This window comes from Ambystoma mexicanum, chromosome 6q, assembly GCF_040938575.1.
Source record: "Ambystoma mexicanum isolate Mex_15411 chromosome 6q, UKY_AmexF1_1, whole genome shotgun sequence".
Lineage (NCBI taxonomy): Eukaryota > Metazoa > Chordata > Amphibia > Caudata > Ambystomatidae > Ambystoma > Ambystoma mexicanum.
The window spans coordinates 438,822,805-438,846,734 of NC_090937.1; positions in this window are offsets into that span (position 1 = coordinate 438,822,805).

The window sequence follows — 23,930 nt, forward strand, 5'->3', positions numbered from 1 at the left end:
ATTTCTATAATTTGGGAAAAAATTGGAAAAGTGAGTGAAAAAAGTATGTGCTCGACATGTTTGTACTGGTAACGTAATGGCTTCTGTCATTATTGAGAAAAGCAATGCATGGTTGGATTCCTCCGAGACATGGAAAAAACATGTTTTTTATGCTGACGGACTAAACGGACGTACTTAGCATTTGAAAATAAGGAAAACGAATGTGGTGAAGAAGGGCAAGCATACATTTTTTGAAAGAGCACAGGCAAACCTTTTGAAGGATAGGTGGCTTGAGCAGGTTACTAAAGTGCAGTGTGCCTAAAGCAGCGACTAAATGTAGGTCACATTTGGGAAATGAAAGGACTGTGTAACAAAGTGCAGTAGCAAATGTGAAAAAACGTTCTGAAAACCACAACAAATGTCCTGCCTTCCCATGTTCCCACAGGTGTCCCGATGGAAACGGTACTTCACATATGTCGCTGCACTGACCCGAGCGCAAATAGAATAGGCTAAACCACTGGTACATCAGACACCCTGGAGAATAATGGTTTTGGACGTCTGGGCAACCCACAGATTTGGGCCTTGGGTGTCAGAGCAACCAAGGAAAACAGGGAACCCCATACATTTCTGAAAAGAAGACACCCGGGGGAATGCAAAGATGTCTAACTTTCGCCAATCGCCCTAGAATATATTACCCACAAGGCCCAACAAACTCCAAAAAGGGGAGAAAAAAACACAATTTTCAGACATTTGCCCCCAGGAAACCACCGAAACATGCCTGCAAAAACACATGTCCTACCTTCACATTTTCCCACAGGTGTCCTGACAAAAACAGTACCTAACGTGTGTCGGTGCCCTTACCTGGGTGCAAAAGGAAATTGCTAAACCACTGGTACTCCAAAGGGCCTTTGAAGAAAACATTCTTAAGGTATTTGCTGTTGAGGACAACCCTCAGATTTGGGCCTGGGGTGTCACAGCCACCAAGGAAAACAGAGAACACTATACATCTCTGGAAAGAAGACACCTGTGGGAATCCAGAGAGGTCTGACATCTGTCAATCGCCCTAGAATTTATAACTCACAAGGCCGGCAAACTCCAAAAAGTAGAGAAAAAAACTCAATTTTCAGACATTTGCCACCACTAAAGCACTGAAATAAGCCAGAAACAACACATATCCTACCTTTCCATGTTCCCATAGGTGTCCCGACAAAAACGGTACCACACATGTGTGGGTGCACTTTACTGGGCACAAAGGGAAAAGGCTAAACCACTGGTACGTCAAACGCCTTGGGGAAGACTGGATGTTGCCGCCTCACCAACCCACAGATTTGGGCCTGGGGTGTCGAGCTACCAAGGAAAACAGGGAACCCTGTACGTTTCTGAAAAGAAGACACCCGGGAGAATCAAAAGGGGTCTAACGTTTGCCAATCGCAGTAGAATTTATTACCCAAAAGGCCTGGCAAATTCCAAAAAGTAGTAAAACAAAGCACAATTTCCAGAAATTTGCCACTAGGAAACCACCAAACATGCCGGCAGCAACACATGCCCCACCTTCACACATCTCCCATGTGGGTCGACCATCCCCAAGTGCAGCGGCAGTCCCAGGGAGCCCGGTCAGGGTCTCTATCCCTACCTAGAGGGAAAAGCTGTAACACAGCCCAGCCAGAGCCCCCTGCCTTGGGTGCCTGTCTCGAATGTGGGTTAATTGTCCACGAGGCCAGCGGCAGTCCTAGGAAGCCCCAGCAAGGTCACCATCCCTTCCCGAAGGGGAAAGCTGTAACACAGCCAGGTCAGAGATCCAGGATGATGGGGGGTGATGTTCGGCCTTAGGCGCCTGTCTCCCATGTGGGTCCATCCCTAAACCCACCTGCAGTAACAGGGAGCCCCGGCAGGGTCACTATCGCTCCCTGAAGGGGAAAAGCTGTAATGCAGCCAGGTCAAAGCTCCGGAACGGTCAGGGGTGCTGCCCCCGGCCTTGGACGCCTGTCTGCAATGTGGATCGCGCTTCCCCAGGCCCAATTGTGGTCCCAGGGAGTCCCGGCAGGGTCATCATCCCGCCCAGGAGGAAAAAGCTGTAACACAGCATGGCTAGAGCTCTAGGACAGCTGAGGGTAGTGCCCCCAGCCTTGGGAGCCTGTCTCCCATGTCGGTCGCCTGTCCCAACTCCCAGCGGCATTCCCAGGGAGCCCCGGCAGGGTTCCCATGCCTTGCCAGAGGGAAAAGCTGTAATGCAGCTCACCCAGAGCTCTAGGATGACCGGGTGTGCTGCCTCCGAACTTCAGTGTCTGCCTTGCACATGGTTTGACAGCAGCAGTCAGAAGGAGCTCCGGCAGGGTCCTCATACTTCCCAAGGGGGAAAAGCTCTAAAGCAGCCCAGCCAGAGCACTAGGATGGCCGGGAGTGCTGCCTCAGACTTGGGCATCTTCGCACATGGATCGAACATCCCCACAACCCAGTGGCGGTCCAGGGGGCCGCTACAGGGTCTCCATCCCTCTGCAGAGGGAAAAGGTCCATTGTGGCCAGGCCAGAGATCCAGGACAGCTGGGGGTACTGCGATGGGCAACGGGTAAAACCCCAAAACTTTTCCCAGGTTGCTTAGTGCTCCTTACAGCTTCCCAGGGTTGGAAAAATGGGACCAGACCCTTAATTATGCCCCACCAGGGAAGCAGAAAGGATCTGCCCCTCCAGGCACAGGGCCAGTCCCCTGATGCCCCAAGTGTTCCTCTGGCAAAATTGCCCTATATTGTTTTGCCTTTCTTGGGGGCAAATGGGTGCAAAACAGGACGCATTTACCCCCAAAGAAGGCAAAACAACATTATGCCATCTCGCTGACATTTTTGTGGGGTGAGGGTGGGGGGCAGATTGGCCTGGGGGGCCCACCTGGGGAACCCACCGCAAGATCGTATAGCAGGTGGCTTAGTGGTCCTTGATGCTTCCCAGGGGTATCAAAATGGGGCCAGAACCCCAATGTTACCACCCCAAGCAAGCAGCAAGGGTCTGCCCATCCTTGGGGGGAATCCTAAGGAGGCTGGCCCACAGGCACGGGGCCACCCACCGATACCCCAATCGTTCCACTATATGAGGAGTGCAATGTTGTTTTGCCTTCCTTGGGGGCACAACTGCACCAATTCGCCCCCCCAGAAAAGGCAAAACAACATTATGCCATCTGGTTGCCATTTTCTGGGGGTCGGGGTGGCTGATTGGCCATCTCCTCACCCCCACCCCAAGATCATATCCCTGGTGATCTAGTGGTCCTTGCTGCTTTCCTGAGGTGGCAAAATGGGCTCAGACCCTAAATGTTGCCCCCCCTCAGGGAAGCAGCAAGAATCTGACCTTCCCTGGGGGGATTTCTGGGGTCGCTGGCCCAAAGCCACAGGGCCAGCCCCCCAATTCACCCCAAGTGTGCCTGTTTGTTTTTTGTTTTTTTTGCCTTCCTTGGGGGAAAATGGTTCCAAAAACCCATCTCCCCCCAAAGAAGGCAAACATTTTGGCATTTTTATTTTTGGTTGCGGTTGGGGCTGTTTTGCTTGGTGGGGGTGCCTCAACCCCCAAAATCTATTCCCTGGTGGTACAGTGGTGATCGCTGGTCGAGGATTGAATGATCCTCGACAAGCAATCTCCTTGAGCGAGAGCTTGTTGGAAAGGGGAAGTTCCCCCTTTCCAACAAGCCCTCACTCAAGAAAATCAGGCTAGAAATACCTGAGCAGCAAGCAAAAACATAGCTGCGATATTTACATGCTGAAGCCTAATGGCTTCAGCATGTAAATATCACTTACTGATAATCCCGGGGCATAGCATGTGCAGAAGTCACCACAGCCACCCCCTGACCTCCAGGCACGGAAGGAGAAGTCCTCCCACTTCATTGCCTGGGTGTCGGAGGGATCGAGGGAGCAGCAGAGGAGGAGATCCGCCCCCCAAAAGGTAAGCAGTGCACAGGACTAGATATGTCATCCCCCACACTGGAAATGTAGGTTTTCTAAACCAAAGGAAGCGCTTGAAGAAGCCGACAACTGTTGCTGAGGCGTCATCCACGTTCCAAATGCCGGCCCATCACCAACTCCCCACGGGCCTTAAGTGACGTCAGCAGAGTAAGATGAACTCCGAAAGCAATGGAGCTCACAGCCCCAATGCACTCACCAGTTCCAGCACAGCACAAACCACCATGGATGTTCACCAGTACGGACAGCAGCCTCTTCCCTTATTTGCTAGGATTCCTTGTGGGTGAGCAGTGCGCCCAACGGAACAACAGAGTTTTCATAGCTCCCTTTTGACTGCTCTTGCTAGCAGCAGTTAGAATTCTTTTTTTTAATGCAGTAACGACTGTCCTAGGCATGTCATTTCTGCTCACACATTTCCTAAACTCGACATACTCCCAGCCCATGACAGTCTCTGTGTTTCTCAATCCCAGGCCCTTTAGGGACCACCATTAATTCCCAGGCCATAATAGCCATTCTGGTGTCCTCCAGTGGCCAAAAACTGCAAGGTGCCCCACTGGCAATTGGTGCTCCAACTCCTTAATGTCTCCCAGGCTGCACTTACTAGCCGCCACCGGGGTCCAAATGTTTCAAGGTGGCCCCACTGGTAAGTGCTGCTCCAGTGGCCAAACTGTAAGATGGCCCCACTGGTACTCCAACTGCTACTACAGTTAACTCCCGCACCCAGCTGCCTCCTTCCTGCCAGGCAACATCAGTTGGGCTATTGGACAGGGGTCAGCTCACCTTTGGGGGAGGGAGGCTGGTGGATGTCCCCTCCTGTGGTCTCAACGACTCCCTTCCCTAAAACTAGCTTGTCGCCGGTGTAGCGGGTTGAAAATGGAAGTCTGATACGGCAGGTAAGGAAAGTGAACCTATTTACTAAGTTCCAGTGACAAGGTATATACATCAGGGAGTCCAAGGGAAAGTAGGTAGGAAGGTACACAGGAGACATCCACCGGCCTCCACTCTCACAGGCTGCTTCACTCCAACTGACATTCATGGAACTTACAGGGGCACTCACACCACAATATTCTGGAGGCATACATTCCACCAGGTAGTCTCTCAAGCAAGCATTCATGCAGGACCAAGGCAGGGAACACAAGACACAGCAAATTCATGCCCAATTCCACTCTTGCCAAGACTGACCAGAGGATGAAGTGGGCCGCTGGTCTGATATTGGGAAGCCACATGCATGTTTCTAGTACAACAAAGAGGTGAGAACTTGGCTGCTTATGATGCTGTCAAATCAGACAGAAACTACGCAGTCAGATGCCACATAGAAAGGCTTTTCCCCTCCGACTGCAAGATTCCCAGCAATCAGCTGAGTCCAGACAGCAGGAGGGGTTACAGTTCAACATGATACATCAATCGTTAACAATAGTTTTGAGTACTTTGTCTTTTCCTCCCTTTTTAGGTTTGGCTGAAAGTAGGCAAAGCCAACTTTGCCACAGTATTCCTGTGTATATGGGCTTCTGGATTGGTGTAATGGTACATTGTAATTCCTCTGTCTTTTTCCTTCCTGGTTTTTCTTTAATTCCAGTCCTTCTACTTTGTTGTTCCAGTGTTTCTTCTTCATCTCAGTCCTTCTCGCTCTTCCTCATCTCAGTACTTCTCCTTCGTCCCAGTCTTTCTTCTTCATACCAATTTTTCTCTATCATCCCTGTCCTTCTCCTACTCCTTCATCACATTCATTTTCCTTCTACTTCTTTACAGTCCTTTTTCTTATTCATTTTAGTCCTTCTCCTTTGTTCAGGTGATTCTCCTATTGCTATGTTACAGTCCTTCTCTTTCTCCCCAGTCTTTTTCCTTCTCATTCAGCCCAGTCATTTTGCTTTATCCCAGTCCATCTCTTTCTCCTTTGTGCCAGCCCTTCTCCCTCGTGTCAATCTTTTTCCTTCTGCTTCTGGCAGTCGTTCTACTTCTCCTTTTTCCCAGTTCTTCCTTTTCATCCCAGTCCTTCTCCTTCTCCTTTGCCCCAGTCCTTCCTCTTCTGCTTCATCTGAACCCTTCTTCTTTGTCCCAGCCTTTTCTCTCCATCCCAGTTATTCTCCTTCTCCTTTCTCCTAGTAATTCCTCTTCACCTTTATCACAGTTCTTCATCTTCATCCCTGTCCTTCTTCATCCCAGTTCTTTGGCTTTGCCGCTGTCTTTCTCCTTCATCCTAGTCCATCTTCTCCTTCATTCCAGTCTTTCTCCTTCTCCTTTGTCTCAGTCCTTATGCTTTGGCCCAATCCTCCTTCATCCCAATCATTCAATCATTCGCCTTTGTCCCAATATATCTCGTTATTTGTACCAGTCATTTTCCTTCTTGGTTCCACTCTTTCTCCTAGATCTCAGCCTGTCTCCTTTGTCCTAATCCTTCTCTTTCTTCATCCTAGTCATTTTCCTTCTTCATCCTAGTCTCTATCCTTCATCCCAGCCCTTCTCCCATGTCCCTGTCTGCTTTCCTCCTTGATTCCACTCCTTCTTTCTCCTTCTTCCTCACAAAATAATTTCACCTTGGCCGGGTCCTTCTCCTTTGCCATAGTCCTTATCCCTCTGATTTTCTCAAATCTTTCTCTTTGTTTCCTTCATCTCAGTCATACTCCAAATATTCTTTTTGTCCTGGTCCTATTACTTCATCTAATAGTTCATCATCCGAGTCATGCTCCTTTGTCCCTGTCGTTCTCTTTAATCCAGTCCTTGTCATTCATCCTTGTCCTTCCCCCTATGATTTATTCCAATTGTTCTCTTTCTCCATCATCCCTGTCCGACTCTAACCCCTCCATCCTAGTCATTGTCTTTCCACTTCATCCTAGTACTTCTCCTTTTTCACGCTCATTCCAGTTCATCGCCTTTGACCCAGTCCTTCTCCTTTTTCTCTTCAGTCCTTCTCCCTTGCTTAATCCCAAATCACCTCTTTGCCCTTCATTCTAGTGCTACTCATATTAGTCATCGTATTCCTTTGTCCTAGAACTTTTCTTTTGTCAAGTACTTCTCATTCTTTGCAGGTCTTTATCTTTGTCCCAGTCTTTCTGCTTCATCCAAGTCCTTCTCTTTCATCCCATTCCTTCTGCTTCGTCACAGTCTTTCTCCTTCTCCTTCAGCCAACCCCATCGTCTTCGCCCCACTCTTTTCTTGTTAGTCCGTCTCCTTCTACTCATGTCTTCTTCTTGTCCCCAGTCATTCTCCTCAGTTGTTGTTTCATCTTCATCTTCATCTTTGCATTTGCCGCTGTCTTTCTCCTTCATCCTAGTCCATCTTCTCCTTCATTCCAGTCTTTTTCCCTCTCCTTTGTCTCAGTCTTTGTGCTTTGGCCCAATCATCCTTCATCCCAATTATTCCAATCATTCGCTTTTTTCCCAATCTATCTCGTTCTTTGTACCAGTAATTTTCCTTCTTGGTTCCAGTCCTTCTCCTAGATCTCAGACTGTCTCCTTTGTCCTAGTCCTTCTCTTTCTTCATCCTAGTCATTTTCCTTCTTCATCCTAGTCTCTATCCTTCATCCCAGCTCTTCTCCTGTGTCCCTGTCTGCCTTTCTCCTTCATTCCACTCCTTCTTTCTCCTTCTTCCTCAACAAAGAATTTCACCTTAGCCCCGGTCCTTCTCCTTTGCCATAGTCCTTATCTCTCTGATTTTCCCAAATCTTTCTCTCTGTCTCCTTCATCTCAGTCACACTCCAAATATTCTTTTTGTCCTGGTCCTATTACTTCATCTAAGACTTCATCATCCAAGTCCTGCTCCTTTGTCTCAGTCCTTCTCTTTAATCCAGTCCTTGTCATTCATCCTTGTCCTTCTCTCTATGCTTTATTCCAATTGTTCTCTTTCTCCATCATCCCAGTCCTACTCTAACCCCTTCATCCTAGTCGTTGTCTTTCCACTTCATCCTAGTACTTCTCCTTTTTCATGCTCATTCCAGTTCATCGCCTTTGACCCAGTCCTTCTCCTTTTTCTCTTCATTCCTTCTCCCTTGCTTAATCCCAAACCACCTCTTTTCCCTTCATCCTAGTCCTACTCATATTAGTCATTGTATTCCTTTGTCCTAGAACTTTTCTTTTGTCAAGTACTTCTCATTCTTTGCAGTTCTTTACCTTTGTCCCAGTCTTTCTCCTTCATCCAAGTCCTTCTCTTTCATCCCATTCCTTCTTCTTCGTCACAGTCTTTCTCCTTCTCCTTCAGCCAACCCCATCGCCTTCGCCCCACTCCTGTCTTATTAGTCCTTCTCCTTCTACCCATTTCTTCTTCTTGTCCCCAGTCATTCTCCTCAGCTCTTGACCTTCTCCTTTATTTCAGTCCCTCCACTTTTGCAGTCCTTCTCCTCTGCCAGCCCAGTCCTTCTCTTTTGACCTTCCCCCTCAGTCTTAGTCCTGTGTCCTGTCCTTCTTTCTCCTTCATTCCAGTCCTTCTTTCATCTTTATCCATGTTCTTCTCTTTGCCCTTCATCCCTATGGTTATCTTGTTCTCCTAGTGAAGAATTGCCATCTGGCAAGGGTGCAAGGCCCTGGCATTTTTGATTTTTATTAATAAATAAAGTGATGAGGAAAAATCCAAAAGCATAGTGTACTTGTGCCCGGCTGAATCAGTAACCTGATCCTCAGAACATGCGCTATCCCTGGCATAGCGCAGGTTAAAAGGTGACACAATGCCTACTCAACAACCGTCGTGACTGCCAAGTCCCAGCAGTGCAGAGGCAGCATTAAAAATATCCCCCCCTGTACCAAAACTGTGATGATCATAAGTAACCCATGATGGTAGCAGGATAATCTCTAAAATAAAGCTATGTCTGATTTTAGGCATAGTATATGGCACTACTTATGATCATAGCAGGCACATCCCAATTGATATTGCAAAAGTGTTTAAGCTTCTGTGAGTCAGCTCTGCTGTAGAAGGTGATGCTTATTCTTCTCAGCCAGGTGTAAACTACCAAATGGCAGGAGAGATACCTGGAGGGCTGGGCCTCTTCTTTCATCTCTTTGTGAGGACAGGTAACACCCTCTGCCAGAGACAGCTGCACAGCAGGCAATTGTCATGGGCCAGGCAATAAAGGAGCACACCCATACAAAAGGAGTAGCCTCACACCAGTGTGCTGCATCTCTAAAGGCCTTTGTTCTGAGTGAGAAGGGGAGAGGGTGATTAGAGCAGGCTGGACTTCTCTGGTCAATGCAAGGAGACTTGCAACATTTTGTTTCTCTCTGTTTCTCTTTCCTTTTCCCATCCCTCCCACTTCATCTGGAGCAAATCACTTTGGGTGTGGCATCAGAAGGGCAAAGTCCACTTCGTTCTAGAGCAGATCTTCTCAAAACACTGTAAAGATTCACTTGGGAACACTGCCTGAGAAGGATTCACTGGAACTCTTTTGCGAGAGTTCTACATTACAAAGCCCTCAGCCTGAGGTGAAGAATGAGCAGTCCAATGCAGAAGAGAGCTCTGCCCCCTACCCACTCCAAGGGCACATTGGATGTGACCTTTGCTGTGGATCAGGTCCTAATACTCTGCACCAGAACCTCCTAAAGCTGGTTGCGCAGACACTGAACGGAACCATCCTGTCCTTGAGTCCCCCTGAGAGGCCTCACAGTATCTGGAGAACCAGACCAGCTGAAGATCTCTGTTCTACTTCACCGAACGGGTCAACCACGTTCACTGCCCATAGAACCCAAGGGTACTTGACGGTGCTGGCTTTTGACTTCCTCCACCCATTCGAACTATACCGCCTGAATCTGAAACTAGCTCGACTCTGTATCATACCCTAGCTAGCCCATTACCTGCTAGGCTCACATCAACTGCTCGATGCTGGGACACAATCTGAAATGCCAGAGAGTCACAGGCCAGTTCTGAACAGGTGTTACAACCATGCATCAACCTGACTAGCCCACAAACGTCCGCTTCACTGACCCACACATCGGAGCACCCAGATCACCAATTCAACGACCGTGGCCGGTGACTCGACCCGCTCGAGCATCCGTCATTGACTCTTCTCAGTGCCTAAAGCCCGACTCAGCTCAACCTAGAAGTGATCCTGGGCAAGGCCCCGAACTGGATTGGTTGAAATCCTCCTTTGAAATGCACAAAGTGACTGCATTCACCCCTGCTTGTTTCCCACTTGCTGCTTGGGCCCACATAATCCACCATGCCCGAACTGAGCTCAATCCGCTTGCATCAACATTCGACACCCTATGCAACACTTGCAACTCACCAAAGAACCAAAACCAGTTACTGTTGACCATTAACTACCCCCTCAGTCCACTTGGGCCCTAGAGACTAGTTAGGACACTATTTCACATTCTTTCTCCCAAAGACATATCCTTTTGATGGTAAGTGTGTTGCCTAGCACCACTGAATTCATGCTCAGGGTGCTACTTTATTCAGTCTGTTGCATCTTCTCTGTTCTTCCACGTGGGTGGAGGAATGGGGGTTGGACAGTGTTTTCCATCTAGTTCTATTGCAGATGGTGTGTTTAATTAAAGCATATATATTTTTTTTATAGAACCTTGATTCGACATTCCTTTTATTTTGGACAGTATTTATGTTTTGTTTGGGTCACCACTGGATCACAGCTTTCAGTCAGCCCACGTTACCACAAAAGGCAAAGGAAGTATATCTTATAACTGTGCCTGTTTGACCTTTATGATTGCATTGGCTCCTGGCTTGTAGAAGTGTGAGGGCTGAGTGGGCATTTTTACCCCCACTCATCCTTGAACTCCTGCAGAGCAGAATCAAATTTGTCACACTGATGGCAGAGGTGGGATTTGTGACAGACTGTGTCTACAGCTCAGTTAGCCAAAACAAAACGTGTGCAGTTAACATGAGTGTTCACTGCCATGGTATTTTTACGACCTTGGAACTTGAGCATTGTTCAGACCTTGAAAGTAAGTATCTTGCACAAACTGTGTTAAGAGAGGAGATTCCCTCATGGCAGTAAGGTTAGGAAAGCTGACCTGTTAAAAAGCCTCCAAGCTTCTGAGGGATCTCAGGGGGCTACCCACGAGCTGGAGCCCCACGCCTGTTGCACATACACCTAGTGGTGTGGAAACAGCTGAGGAGAGTGACAGCCAAAGCACTTCCCAGCATGTCTCTCACCAGGCAGGCACTGTGGTATCCCAAAGGTCCCAAGCCTCCCACCAGTCGCACATATCCGTGGGTTACTGTGCTTCGGCCAAACTCTCGGAGCATCTCAGTGTTCTAGACCCTGATAGGCTCTAACTCCTGGAAGAAAGAGGAATGGCCCTAGCAGAACAAAAACAGCAGGCTGCTGAAGCCCTGCCAGGAAAGAAGCAGAAGGACTAGATAATGCTGCACAAGAGGGAGTCTGAGGCTCAGAGGGAAGCCAGCAGATTTTCTGTTTGGGAACGAAGCATCTCCAGCGGTGGCTCCCAAGGAAAGCCTAGGCGCCACCTCCCCAAGGATTTAGTCCAACCTTATGAGGAGGGAAGGTACATTTTTGACTGTTTCAAAAAGCTAGAGTTAGCTGACCTCCTCCAGGAGGTGGGAGAGGAGTTGTGGGGTGCAGCCCTTATGAGCCACCTACCAACGGCTGGAACTAATGTAATCATTCAGTTGACTCAGAGGATAGGTCTATTAATTCCAAAATGAAGGACGCAGTCCTCAGGAAGTTCTGCAAAAACCCAGAACAATGGGCCTCATTGTGACTTTGCCGGTATCCTGATGGTAATTCTGCCAGGATAACGGCAAACGCTAACACTGTTCCTTGCACTCGGTCTGCAGTATTACTGCCATATTACGAGTGCCAGTAAGGGTGGTAAATCCCCATTCCATGGAGTGCCATAGGACTCCATGGTGGGATTTTCTGGTAAAAATGGCATGGGTAATACCGGTGCTGGTAATACTGGCTATTTTTGCCAGTAGAGTTGTGGAATTATCTCTAGCTCAAAGCTGGAGGTAATTCCACCACCCCACCGGGAAACTTGAACTTTGCTCATGCCAAACAATGCCGGTATACGGTAATACCAGCACGTTAATTCCACACTGGCAAAGTCATAATGAGCCCCAATAGCTCTAGAGTTTTAGAGAGCTCACCAAAAAGGGGAGTCAAACATTTGAACTGTTTAACCATCAATCCCTGAAATATCTGAGTGGTTGGGTCACAGGTAACAAAGTTTACACGTTTGGGGGCATGTTTAGTTTGATTGCATGTGAGAGCATCCTTTAAAAGTGTAGAAAAGGCGGCCGACTGGTTTTGCAGCTACTCATGTCCCAAAAAAAAGGCAGTGGCCTTTGCATCGAAACCAGATGACAAAGGGATTGAGAATAGTAAATTCAATCAGGGTAAGTACAAGGGTGTGCACCCTCCAGCTAAAAAAAGGCACCAAAAACCTGAGGGGAAATTCTGGTCACCTGCATCATCCACTCCAACAGAAAGGAGAAGTTAGGACACCCCTAACACTGGGGTACCCACATTCACAGCCTCCCAGGACTGACTTAACTGTGGAGACCAGAGGCATAGGAAGAGAGATCCCCCCTACAAGGGTAGATGCAAGCCAGCCGTAGTTAGCATTACTCTCATGGAGGAAGAGATTGTAAATGTGGGTATCTAAGATTATGAATTCACACTCAGCCAGGGGCTTGCCTAATGTACCCTTGTGTCGCTGAGTGGGGTAGGTACCGGGTCTGTGTGATGCTGGAAATGCATTGGAGGGACAGGGCCTCCCTGTCCTTGTCCTGTAGTCCTTTTTCACTTATGTTCTGTATAGTTTTCTGCCCAGGAGTCCATGTGGGACTCCTGGCAGTGCAGCTCTTCCTGTTTTTGGTTTAGTGTACAGACCCATGGGATACCCTTATGGCACCCATGGGTGGGTGGTACAACCCTGTGCCCCTAGTGTATGGGTTTGGGCACCTGTGTGTGGCCCACAGAGTAGGGTATGGGCTGGTGGCAGCTCCATGCTGAATTTGACAGGTGCTCTGAATATCCTCCATTTTGGGATACCCAGGTCCTGCCATTGGAATAAGTTGATTCCTAATAGGAAACAAGATGGCCCCTGTGGCCTCTTGCTTTCTATGGCCTGTTACCTTGTTTTCCCAAAGTCCTGGGAAGCCCTGACTCTGTCCCTTCCCCCTGACTGGCTGTTGGGTGGAAGTTCCATATATGGTGTTGTTGTGAAGTCCAGGCCAGACTGGCTGGAGCCTTCCGAGTGACTGTATTTTGTGGGTACACCCAGTGGGTGGACCTGGGTGAATGGAGTGTGTGACCAATATGCACTTCTTGTTGTGACTGTCTGGTTTCAGGTATGAGAAACAAAGACTGAGACAGCCCTGCCCGAAACTGGTATGAATGCAGTGTGTAGTGTTGAATGGCTGGGTACTTGCCCCAATACACATTCCTTGTTCTGAGTGTCTGAGAGGGAGGAGTATGGCCTGAATGCACTGTATGCCTGATTGGCTGACTGACTGCATGAATGCCCTCCTGTATGATTGGCTGCTGAGTGTGATCCAGCAGTGTGGTTGAGAGACAGAATAATTTATCTGGGGACCTCTCACCACTGGAAATTGTTCAGAAGCTGTGTCTACACTTGAAGAGTAACTGGAACTGTTGATCCTCGACGCCCAGCTGGAAGAAGAAGAACTGATGCTGCATTTGCTTCGACCCGATCTGAAACCTGTCGAGTTCATCGAGGACTGATCCGAGAGAGGACCTGGCTAGGCACTCTCTTCCCATGCTCCAGGGGACCATCGAGCACCGCTAACCTTTGCCGAGGCTCCCTGGAAGGCAGACCCTCGAAAGGCTGCCGACCGGGGACAGGGGCCACTGAGGAGAGCGAAGTGAAGCACCCGGACATCGACGCCGTTGAAGTCCATTGCCATCGACCAGGGTTCGGAGTATCGCCGTAACCGCTGGAGGCCCGTCAAAGCCGTGTTGCCCAGTAGAGGGGACTGCTTGACGCCGTGCCGCCGACGACGGGAGCCACCTGCTCCTTTGCTTAAGACTGTTGAATCGAAGGACTCCCTTGTCCGCACCGTCGACCGCTTTATGCCGCCGAAGAAAGTCAAGGACACCGACGCGGAGAGGAGAATCCGCCGGTGGGTTTCCCGCCACCCAAAGACCACAAAGATTTGGATGACTCAACGCCCTTGTTGGGCCACAGTTCTACAGAATATCTTTGCGGTCCTGAACTATTCAACGGTGAGGTGCCCCGCACACCTCATCCTCGCAGGACATCGACGACGAGCAACGCCTGGATCGGCGCCGTGGTCTCGGCACCCTCGAACTTTTCATCGACGCCGTCGACGCCAAGTTCACCTTCTTCGACGCCTTTCGACGATCCGTGGCTCCTGCTTTAAATGGAGTCACTCAAAAAGGATCCATCGACGCCTCTTTGAAGAACTCTGCTCCACCAGGTACATTGGGGGGGTAGAAACATTATAGAAGGAAATAAGACTTATAGAACAATATATGGACTGGGCTTGTGATATATCTTTATTGTACAGGTTGTCCAGGTGGGGGGATCTCCACACAGAACTGTGTCTAGTGGTAGGGGCCAGTATTCTGCCAATTGTTCTGACCAACTGCTTTCCTCCTATGTCTATTGTTGGTTCCCTTTATTAATTGATTTGTGTGACATTTTAACCAGAGTACAGTTGATGCACTTTAATAATTGTGGTACCACTTAGAACTGTATATGTTTGCCATTATAGATTTTCTGAGCACAAAGTGACTTATTGTGATAGTGTACATAACCTTGAATATTAATTATATAAAGACTGTGTTTTCAGTAATACAGTGTGTGGACATTCCTTTGTGGGGGCTTGGGGACTACACTGTACTTAAGAACCAGCCTGCATCACCTCCTGAGAAGCTAGCCCTTGACTGCTCGACCACGTACCAATAATACAGAATCTTGGCTGGGGTCCTCTGTCCCTCTCCTCTGCCATAGAGAGCAGAAGTACAGCCACCCCCTCCAGTCTTTAGAGTCTGCCACTGAGAGCCTGGTTCCTACTAACAGCAATCTTCTTGGACCATGTGTTCATTAATGGGAACAGTGCCCCAGCACTTTGTGATACTGCTGCAGGTATCACTGCTGTCCAACAACAGTGGGTGCACGAGGAACAGATCATCCTGTGTCCTCCCAAGCTAGTTAGGGAATTCCATGATCCCACCCAATGCCCACTGGCTATCATGGTGTTCAGTTGGAGGGGAGAAACCTTGCAGCTCTGCATTGCTGTGAAAGATGCCATTCTTGTAGACTGTCTATTAGCAAATGATTAACCTGACTCCGAAATCATTGCTGGGATCACATGATCCTAGGCTAATAAAGCAGCTCAGGAAGCAGCCCTGCCAGCCATGGGTCCATGGGCACTTCCGACTGAAGATGGTGAAAGAACGGCTCCGCCGGTACTACCCAGTCCTGATCCAGAGTCTACAGAGATGTCTGCTCCTGCCATAGAGGGTCTAGAAGCCACTAGAGGGCTTGCTGCGGTGACACCAGACTCAGTGACCTCAGCGTTGCCTACATGTGTAGAACCCGAACCTGGCGTGGAGTACACAGTAGTTTCACCTTAAGGGTCTCCCTGAGCTAAGTGACTTGTTCTTAGCTGGGGACCGTAGTCAGGCTGTCATTTTCCAGGCACAGCACGACTGTTCAACTTTGGTAGATCTGCGTGAGCTGGCAGAGAAGCATGCCCAAAAGGAAGCCCCTGGGATGTATAGGGTGTACTGGGAGAATGGTCTCCAGTACAAAGAGCCTATGGTTCCTCTGTGCCACAGGAGATTCCTTCTGGGCTGGCCTCACAACGTTTCTTTATCAGGTCGTCTCAGAATGACAAAGACAACCGACAGGCTGTCTGCCTTTTTCTACTGGCCCCAGATGCGATCAAAGATAACAGAATTTACCTGGTCTTGCCAACTTGCCAAGCATCAGGGAAGGCTGGCCGAGCCACCACGGCCCAATAATTCTGCTACCTGTGGTTGGGCTGACTTTCGAGAGAATTATGTGAGGGGTCAGAAATGTGACATGGATAACTTTGGAAATAATTTTCAACTTTACCCATTTTTATTAAATAAAAAGGATAAACGCCTCACTATCCCTACCCTGAAGAGGATTTCCCTGCCTAAAATAAACTAAGGGAAACACTCTAACAAAAGGATATCTGAACATCACACTTATACAACAAATAAAGCAATAAGGAAATATTTGGCAATTCAATTCTTCAATAGTGTACAACATATAATCTGCTTTGCAATATAATCAATGTGTTATACTGAGTCTCCAATCTGCTCAAAGTAACAGAAGTCCCTAACCGGTATCAGGTAATATTATCCCCACCAAAAATATTGCTGTATATATGGTTGTCGGGAACGGCCATAAGCAATATTTTTAGAGGGGATAATATTAGGGTTTTTTGGGAGCAGGGGTTGCGGGGGTGCCCCGCTCCTCTTAAAATAATACAGGGGTTGCGGGGGTGTCCCCCGCAGGTTCCATGCCTTAATATCACTGCAAAAATATAGAGATATTTTTGTATGCTGTTATCTTTGTGGGGATATTAACACATGGAACCCACTAACCTTGATCAGACAAACCTTTATGCTGCGCTTAAGAATTACCAGAAAACCCCTGAGCCTCCCCTGCCGAGAAACAGCGAGGGGCCACCCAGGCGCCTCAGGGAAACCCTCTGTTGAAGAAAACCCTGGGAAACCGATGTCTTCTTGGTGGTGAAGTTACAAGACTGGTCCTGATTCTGTCAATCCGGGAAAGAGTAGTAGGGAAGCCTGGGAAGATCCGGGAAACAGTAACTGAGAAGCCTGGGGAAGAGGAGAAAGGGAATCAAAGATCCGCCAAGATTATAAGTAGAAAAGGAGGGAAGTGAGGAGACAAGTTTTACCTAGGAGAATATGAAGTACCTCCTTATAGCTGGCACTGAATGGATGCACCGGAGTAAGGAGTCCTGATTTACAAGGGAAATGGATGAATGCGTACCATATGGTATGAGAGAGAGAGAATATGTATTGTGAGAACCCCTACATAGATGGGACCCTGTGGGAAGGCCAGTCGTAGTCTTCTAAATGAAGACCAGGGCGATTCAGTGCGCAATTTACCTAAACAGGACTCTAGAGGCAAGGGCAGAGTCAGAACAAGTCCAGTGAAAACAACGCTTGTGTGCCATATGTTTTACAATGTGTCATACCGATGCCGTGACAGGAGTTTGTCATACAGTAGGTTTTTTGATTTACATGGGCCAAGGCAAAGAGTTGTGTTAAGGGATCAGTTATGCGATACAAATAAAGAAAGGACATTAGCGTGATGAGAGGAAAGGGCGCTCTTCGGTATAAACATCAATGTAGAGTCGTACCGGAGTGGGGCTCATTGCTAGGCAACCTCTCGGCGTAAGAAGCAATGAGGTATGGAGAGCTGCAGAGTCTGTTCTGCTGTGTGATCGGGAGAGGGTGAAACTGTGAAAGTGAAATAAAGGTTAGAGGCACACGTAGTGGGAAACACACGGATGACAGAACAGGATTTAGAAGGAGAGCAGCGTACTCATGGAGAGTGCACATGAAAGAGTAGTGCCGTGTTGATGGAAGGACTGGAGAGCCTCATAACTCCTTCCCTGCAGCAAAGGGGTTGGAGCCAGCACAGAAAGCACTGCAGGGACTGGAATGGTGCCTGCAATGGAGGAATCCATGTTGAGAGGAACTTGTTTTACCAGACCAATCCCCTTCCAGTGTCTCCAAAGGGACCAACGGAGCCCACGGGGCATAACACAATGTCTCTTCTCATAACTTGGGTGAAGTTCCCTTACCCAGATCTGAACAAGGGGTTTCTCCACAGTTCAATGAAAACAAAAAATCTGTTTTAACACAAAGTTCCAGTGCAGTTTTCATTTTGCATACAGTTCTGCTGCTTCAATAAGGTTTCTCCAGAAATCACGAGTTCTCACTGAAACCTGCGATAGTAACCCACAAAGCCCAGAAAAATGTATTCTTTTTTTGTTTTGGTCAGTATAACTGCTTTGACTTTGTCAGACTGAGGTTGGACTAGTCCATTTCCCACAAAACAAACCTAAATATTTTACAGCAGATCTAGCCAAATACATTTTTTGGGTACTGGCCTTAAGACCAGCTTTTCTCAACGCCCTGGTGACTTGATATAGATGTGACATATGTTCAGGCCAAGTTCTACTATGTATAATTATGTCCTCAATATTAGCCCCACATAATGAAGAAAGATGTCTTTAAACCTGATCCATAAGTCTCTGAAAGGTGCAGGAGCACCATGTAGACCAAAAGGTAAAACTTTAAATTGGAATAATCCAAGAGGGGTACAAAAAGCAGTGTTGGGTTTGTCTCTTGGATTAACTGGTACTTGCCAATAACCATTAGTTTCACTGATGGAAAGATAGACCACATCTCCAATGTTCTCAATCAGATCATCTCTTCGAGGCATTGGATAGCTGTCAAACTGGGATACTTTGTTGACCTTCCTAAAATCAATACAGAATCTCCAGTAGTTCTCGCTTCGGCAACTAACACAATAGGGGAAGACCAAGGACTTTGCGAGGGTTCAATGATGTCAGCCTTTAACATAGCCTCTATATCTTCTTGAATTATTTGCTTCCTACTTTCCTGAATTATTTTCTTCCTACTTTCCAGGATTCTATAGGGTTTCTGGAGTAATACCTGTTCAGGAGGCATATGTATGTAATGATATACTCCCTTCACCCTTCCTGGCTCACTCCTAAACACATCAGGGAACTGTTGTAAAAGGTCTGAGAGATCTTGCTTTTTATTCTGGGACAACTTGGGAGGGATGAGTGGTGAACCTCACCATCTTCAGACGACAAACTTGTTAGTATGATTGAAGTATTTCGTTCTGAGTCCTCTTTCCATTCTTTAAGTAAATTGACATGATATATATGTGTCTTAATTTTCCAATCAGGTAGAAAGACTTTATAATTATAAGGTCCCATCTGTTCTAAGATTTCATATGGCCCATACCATCGTGATAAGATCATATTCTCTGAGGATAGAAGGAGGACTAACACGTTTTGGCCTGTGGAAAAATATCTCATTATGGTTTTCTTATCATAACACTCTTTTTGATGTTCCTGAGCTCGGACCATATTATTATGAACTATATTCATAATGGCAGCCATATGTTCTTTTGCTCTCTGTGCTGCCTGGGACAATGGAATTGTGGCCCTTTCTCTTTCCTCTTAGGTTTCCTGTAACATGTCCAATACATCTCTAGGCTTTCTTCCATACAATAACTCAAAGGGTGATACCCCTCTGGAAGATTGGGGTGTTTTCCGAAAGGCAAATAAAGCCCATGGTATCATTATGCCCCAGTTTTTCCCGTCTGCCGCAGCCAGATTCTTCAAAATATTTTTCAAGGTCTGATTAAATCTTTCAACTAACCCATCGGTCTGGGGATGATAAACGGAAGCACTTAGAGTTTTAATTTGGAGCATTTCCTTAACCTCAGCCATGAGTTCACTCATAAAAGTAGACACCTGATCTGTCAGAATCTCTTTTGGAAAACCAGTCCGGGAGAATAAAGGGAGTAAATGTTTCAAAATTTGCTGTGAGATATTATTCCATAAGGGAAAGGCTTCAGATAACGAGTGCCATAATCTAAGATAACCAATATATACTAACTGCCTAACGCTGAGGTTTCTAAAGGACCCACTATATCCATGCCAATTCTAGAAAAGTGAACATCAATAATGGGCAAAGGTTGTAAGCGAGAAGGAGGGGGCATTCTATTGTCAGTTTTCTGACATAGGTTGCAGGTATTTATAAACGTATTTATGTCAGGATAAATGCCAGGCCAATAAAATGTATTTATCATTTGTGCTTATGTTTTTGCTACTCCTAAATGTTCCCCAGTTAAATGGGCATGCGCCATCTCTAATACAATGTTCTTATGACTCCTAGGAATTGCAATTGGAGTTCTCGAGTACCGGAAAATAATCCACATCACCTCTATACAGTAACCCCATTTTAAGAAGAAAAAATTGAGCATTCTATTTCCTTTCCCTTTCCTCACTGGTCATTTGAATAAAGGTTTCAGATAATAAGGGATCATTGTGCTGGGTGAAAGCTAAATCAGGAATAATGTCCTCCTCAGTATTTTGGGGCATTGGAACCACTGGGTCTGGGTCGGTCTCCCCAAAACCTTGAGATCCTCTCCCTGGGGTATTACTGATTTTCACTTCTTTGTTTTTCAGAAACACTGCTTTCTCTAAAATGCTTTGAGCAATCATTTCTCCAACTTTAATTTGGTATGCTTTCTTCCCATTATTTTGCTTTAATACTTTAACATCTTCTCTATAGTCCAGATCAATTACTCCTGCCAATATGTCTAGGCCATAGTGCCAGGCCAGCCCTAACTTAGAGGCAGGGTGGATATAAATACCTTGGGGAGGTATACGACTGAAATCTATATGAATCAGAGCTCTTTCTCCGGGTCTAATTAATTCCCCTCTACTGCTATATATATATCAAAACCTGTCGATTGTTCAGTAGCTATAGTTGGACTGGAGGCCCTTTTGTTAATTTTTTCAAACGTCAGGGTTCCCTAATTTGTATCAATTGATTCTGATCCCACCTCTGACACTATATATGAGGGGTCAGAAATGTGAGATGGACAACTTTGTAAAGAGTTTTCAACTTTAGCCATTTTGATTAAATAAAAAGGTTGGAAAAACGCCTCACTATCCCTACACTGACTAGGATTTCCCTGCCTAAAACAAACTAAAGGAAACACTCTCACAAAAGGATATATGATCCTAACACCTAAACAACAAATAAAACAATAAGGAAATATTTGACATTTCTATTCATTAATAGTGTACAAAATATAATCTGCTTTGCAATATAATCAATGTCTCATCTCATAACTTAGGTGAATTTCCCTTCCCCAGATCTGAGCAATGGTTTTCTCCACAGTTCAAAGAAAACAAGAAAATCTGTTTTAACACAACGTTCCAATACAGTTTTCAAAGTTGTGTATAAAGTTCTGCTGCTTCAATAAAGTATCTACAGAAATCATAAGTTCCCACTCCCCCTGGAGTAAGAACTGTCTCACAATGGTTTTCTTCCGAAAAACAACAGCAAATGTCTTGATGAGGATAATTGTCACAACATTTGGTTTAAAAAAGAAGTAACCTATTCCAAGAGTAATAACAAGCAGAGTAATAACAAACTTTTCCTTGGTAATAACAACAAATGTCTTTGTCAGGATTGTTTACTTCAAACTTAACTTCAGAAAGAATTATAACTTTTCTTCAATAGGTTTTCACAATTCTTCTTCAACTGTCACAAATCAATATGAGTTGTTGATGTTAGAGCCCACAGTTCACCACTTGCATCAACTACTACCTGGGTTATGCCTTTGCCAAGCTTTTCTGGGCAAAGTCTCTTGCTTTATGGGTTTACTCGCCTGCCCGTCTACTCATTCAACAAGAACAGAAAAGTGATTCAATGGTAACTTCGCACTTAGCGTAGCTACTTTAGCATCAAACTTAAAACATGTTTATGGGGCAACAAGAAACCACATTGGTGCTCTTCAAGACTTTTTGGCAGCTATGCTCTGCTCTCTCTGGATAAACTACTGCAGAAGGGCAGCCTGTTTGCCACCTTTTGTCCTCCTCTGTACCAACAACCAAATTCTGATAAGAAGGAAGTCTCTCTTTTCTTCTATTTGGCAATGGAGGTTATGATCTGAAGATTTGTATTTCATAGCACATAAGCAATTAGCTCTAGAATCATTAAGCCTCTTAATATTCCCCTCTTGCCTTGAGTATTGGTTATTACATTGATTTTGCTGGTGTGTTATAAACTCTTGGCTTGGGTATTGCCTGTGAGCTTTTGGAACAATTACAGCTTCCCCAGTGGGTGTTTGGACTTTCCACTCTCTCATACACTTATTTATGCAGTCACTTTCTTTTAACAGGCACAACTTGTGCTGCTTTTCTTTATTTAGGTATTCAAAATTACTTCTATTGTTGCTTTCACTCACTTGCAAGTGAAGCAGCCTACTGTGAACACGCGGACAGCGTTGGAACGCTCTGGAGTCACGTGCAAGCGGTACAGTCACAAGGTAAGTCGCTCAGATACGCCCAGCTCTGTGCTCGCAGGTCTTCAAGGCTTGTGGCTTCTCACAGTCAGGTGGATAGCCTCCTTTGGTCCTCCTCTGCTTATGCCACTGACCAATGGAGACTCCCCTGCTCCCAAGTGGGTCAGGTGCAACCTAGCCACCATGAACCTCACAAGAGGGAACACTTCCCTCACTGCTGCTGCTTTCCGATGCACAAACTCTGCACAATTAAATATTATCAGGCAATCATCTTGTCCTCACACTTCCTGTTGCAAGACCTCTGCAACAGGGAGAGTCCCAGGCAACGACTCTCTCAGGACCCGCCACGGCATCTGGCAACTCTTTGGTCCCGGCCTCTTCTCTCGCCTCAGGCCTCCCTCTCAGATGCAACCACGGCCCATGCTGCTTCTTCCACTACTCTGCTTCTCTATTTTTGTCCTGCACCAGAGGGGACTTTTTAAGCCTCCCAGTCCCCTTCAGGTGTAGGTAATCAACACTAATTAGGAGATCACTCCCATAGTGGTGTTCCTCTGCATCCCTTTTCCTCGTCCCAGTACTAAGGGAATTATGGGATGTGAAGTCCCTGGCAACTAAGTTGGTTTTTCTAAATCTTCCTTCTTTGCAATAAGCTATTAAAAGATTAGGGCTTCAGGGAAGGTTAAACCGTGGGGTCTCCCCCTCTTCCTGACCTGTTTCCTCTCCCATGTGATCCTCCCACAGAACACCACCCCCATGGTCGGTATCAGGAAGTGCCTGCCTTTCCCTGGCCACATGAGGAAGGTTCCAGATCGAGGTTTTGGGGGAATCATTACTGATTCATCACAATAGGTATGGATCCCCAAACCTCCTCAGGCAACTGACACATTTTGGTTGTGATAGATCACGGCACCCGGTATCCCAACGCTGTCCCTCTGAGGAGCATCAAAGGCCTGTGGTGGTGAAGGCCCTCATTGGCATATTCTCTCATGTAGGGTTCCCAAAAGAAGTAATTTCTGGTAGGCGATCCAACGTCAAATCGTCATATGTGAAGGCCATATGGGATTAGTTGGAGTAACCTATACATTCTCCAAAACCTTTCACCACCAGACCATTGGGCTTGGTGAGTGGTTCAATAAGAGCCTCAAAGGCATGATGGATGGCTTAGAAGAGCCCCTCAGGAGAAAGTGGGATATTCTTCTGCCATGCCTCATGTTCTCCTACTGGGAGCAGGGCTTTAAGTGGGCTGGGGCCTGCCGGGGCCCACTAATCTCCCCTGGCAGCCCCAGCCATTACACAAAAAGGCATTTTTTTCTGTAGCCTGAAGCTCTCGCTCGTGTGCGAGAGCTTCAGGCTTCAGAAAAAAATAACTTTCAGCCATAATGGTGGCGCCGCACCTTTGAGGCATCGCTTTAAGCAAGAGATGCTCGTGGACCGGCGCCACCATTATGGAGAAAACATGAGGCCGCTGGAAGCAGAGGCCTTGCTTTCTAAATACTGAAGCTCCCGCTGATTCGCGGGAGTTTCAGTCTTAAGGAAAAGGGCCTCTGCTTCCGGAGGCCTCACCTTTTTAGCCTTAATGTTGATGCTGCCCCTCCCAAGCTGGCGAGGGGCAGCCCCACCATTAAGGCTGAATAGGCAAGCTGCTATCCCCTGCCAGGCAAGCCTATACAGAATAAATGCAGAGATCAGCACCCTCTCCCCTCTGGGGAGAGGGTGCTGATCTCTGCAAAAGGCTGCCTGGCAGGGGTGCCAGTAGCCCATTGAGCCGGGACTCGTCGGTGGGCGTGGCCTAATGGACGAGCACGACCCCCGCCGTTAGGCCACAGCCCCTCAATGAGCCCCGGCTCATTTTGTAGTGCCACTTAAGGCACTGACTGGGAGGGACACAGAACGGTGCTGGTTTCAGTCCCTTCGAGCACCTGTTTGGCAACCCTGTTAGGGCTAAACTAACTGTGGTGTGGGAAGGATGGGATGG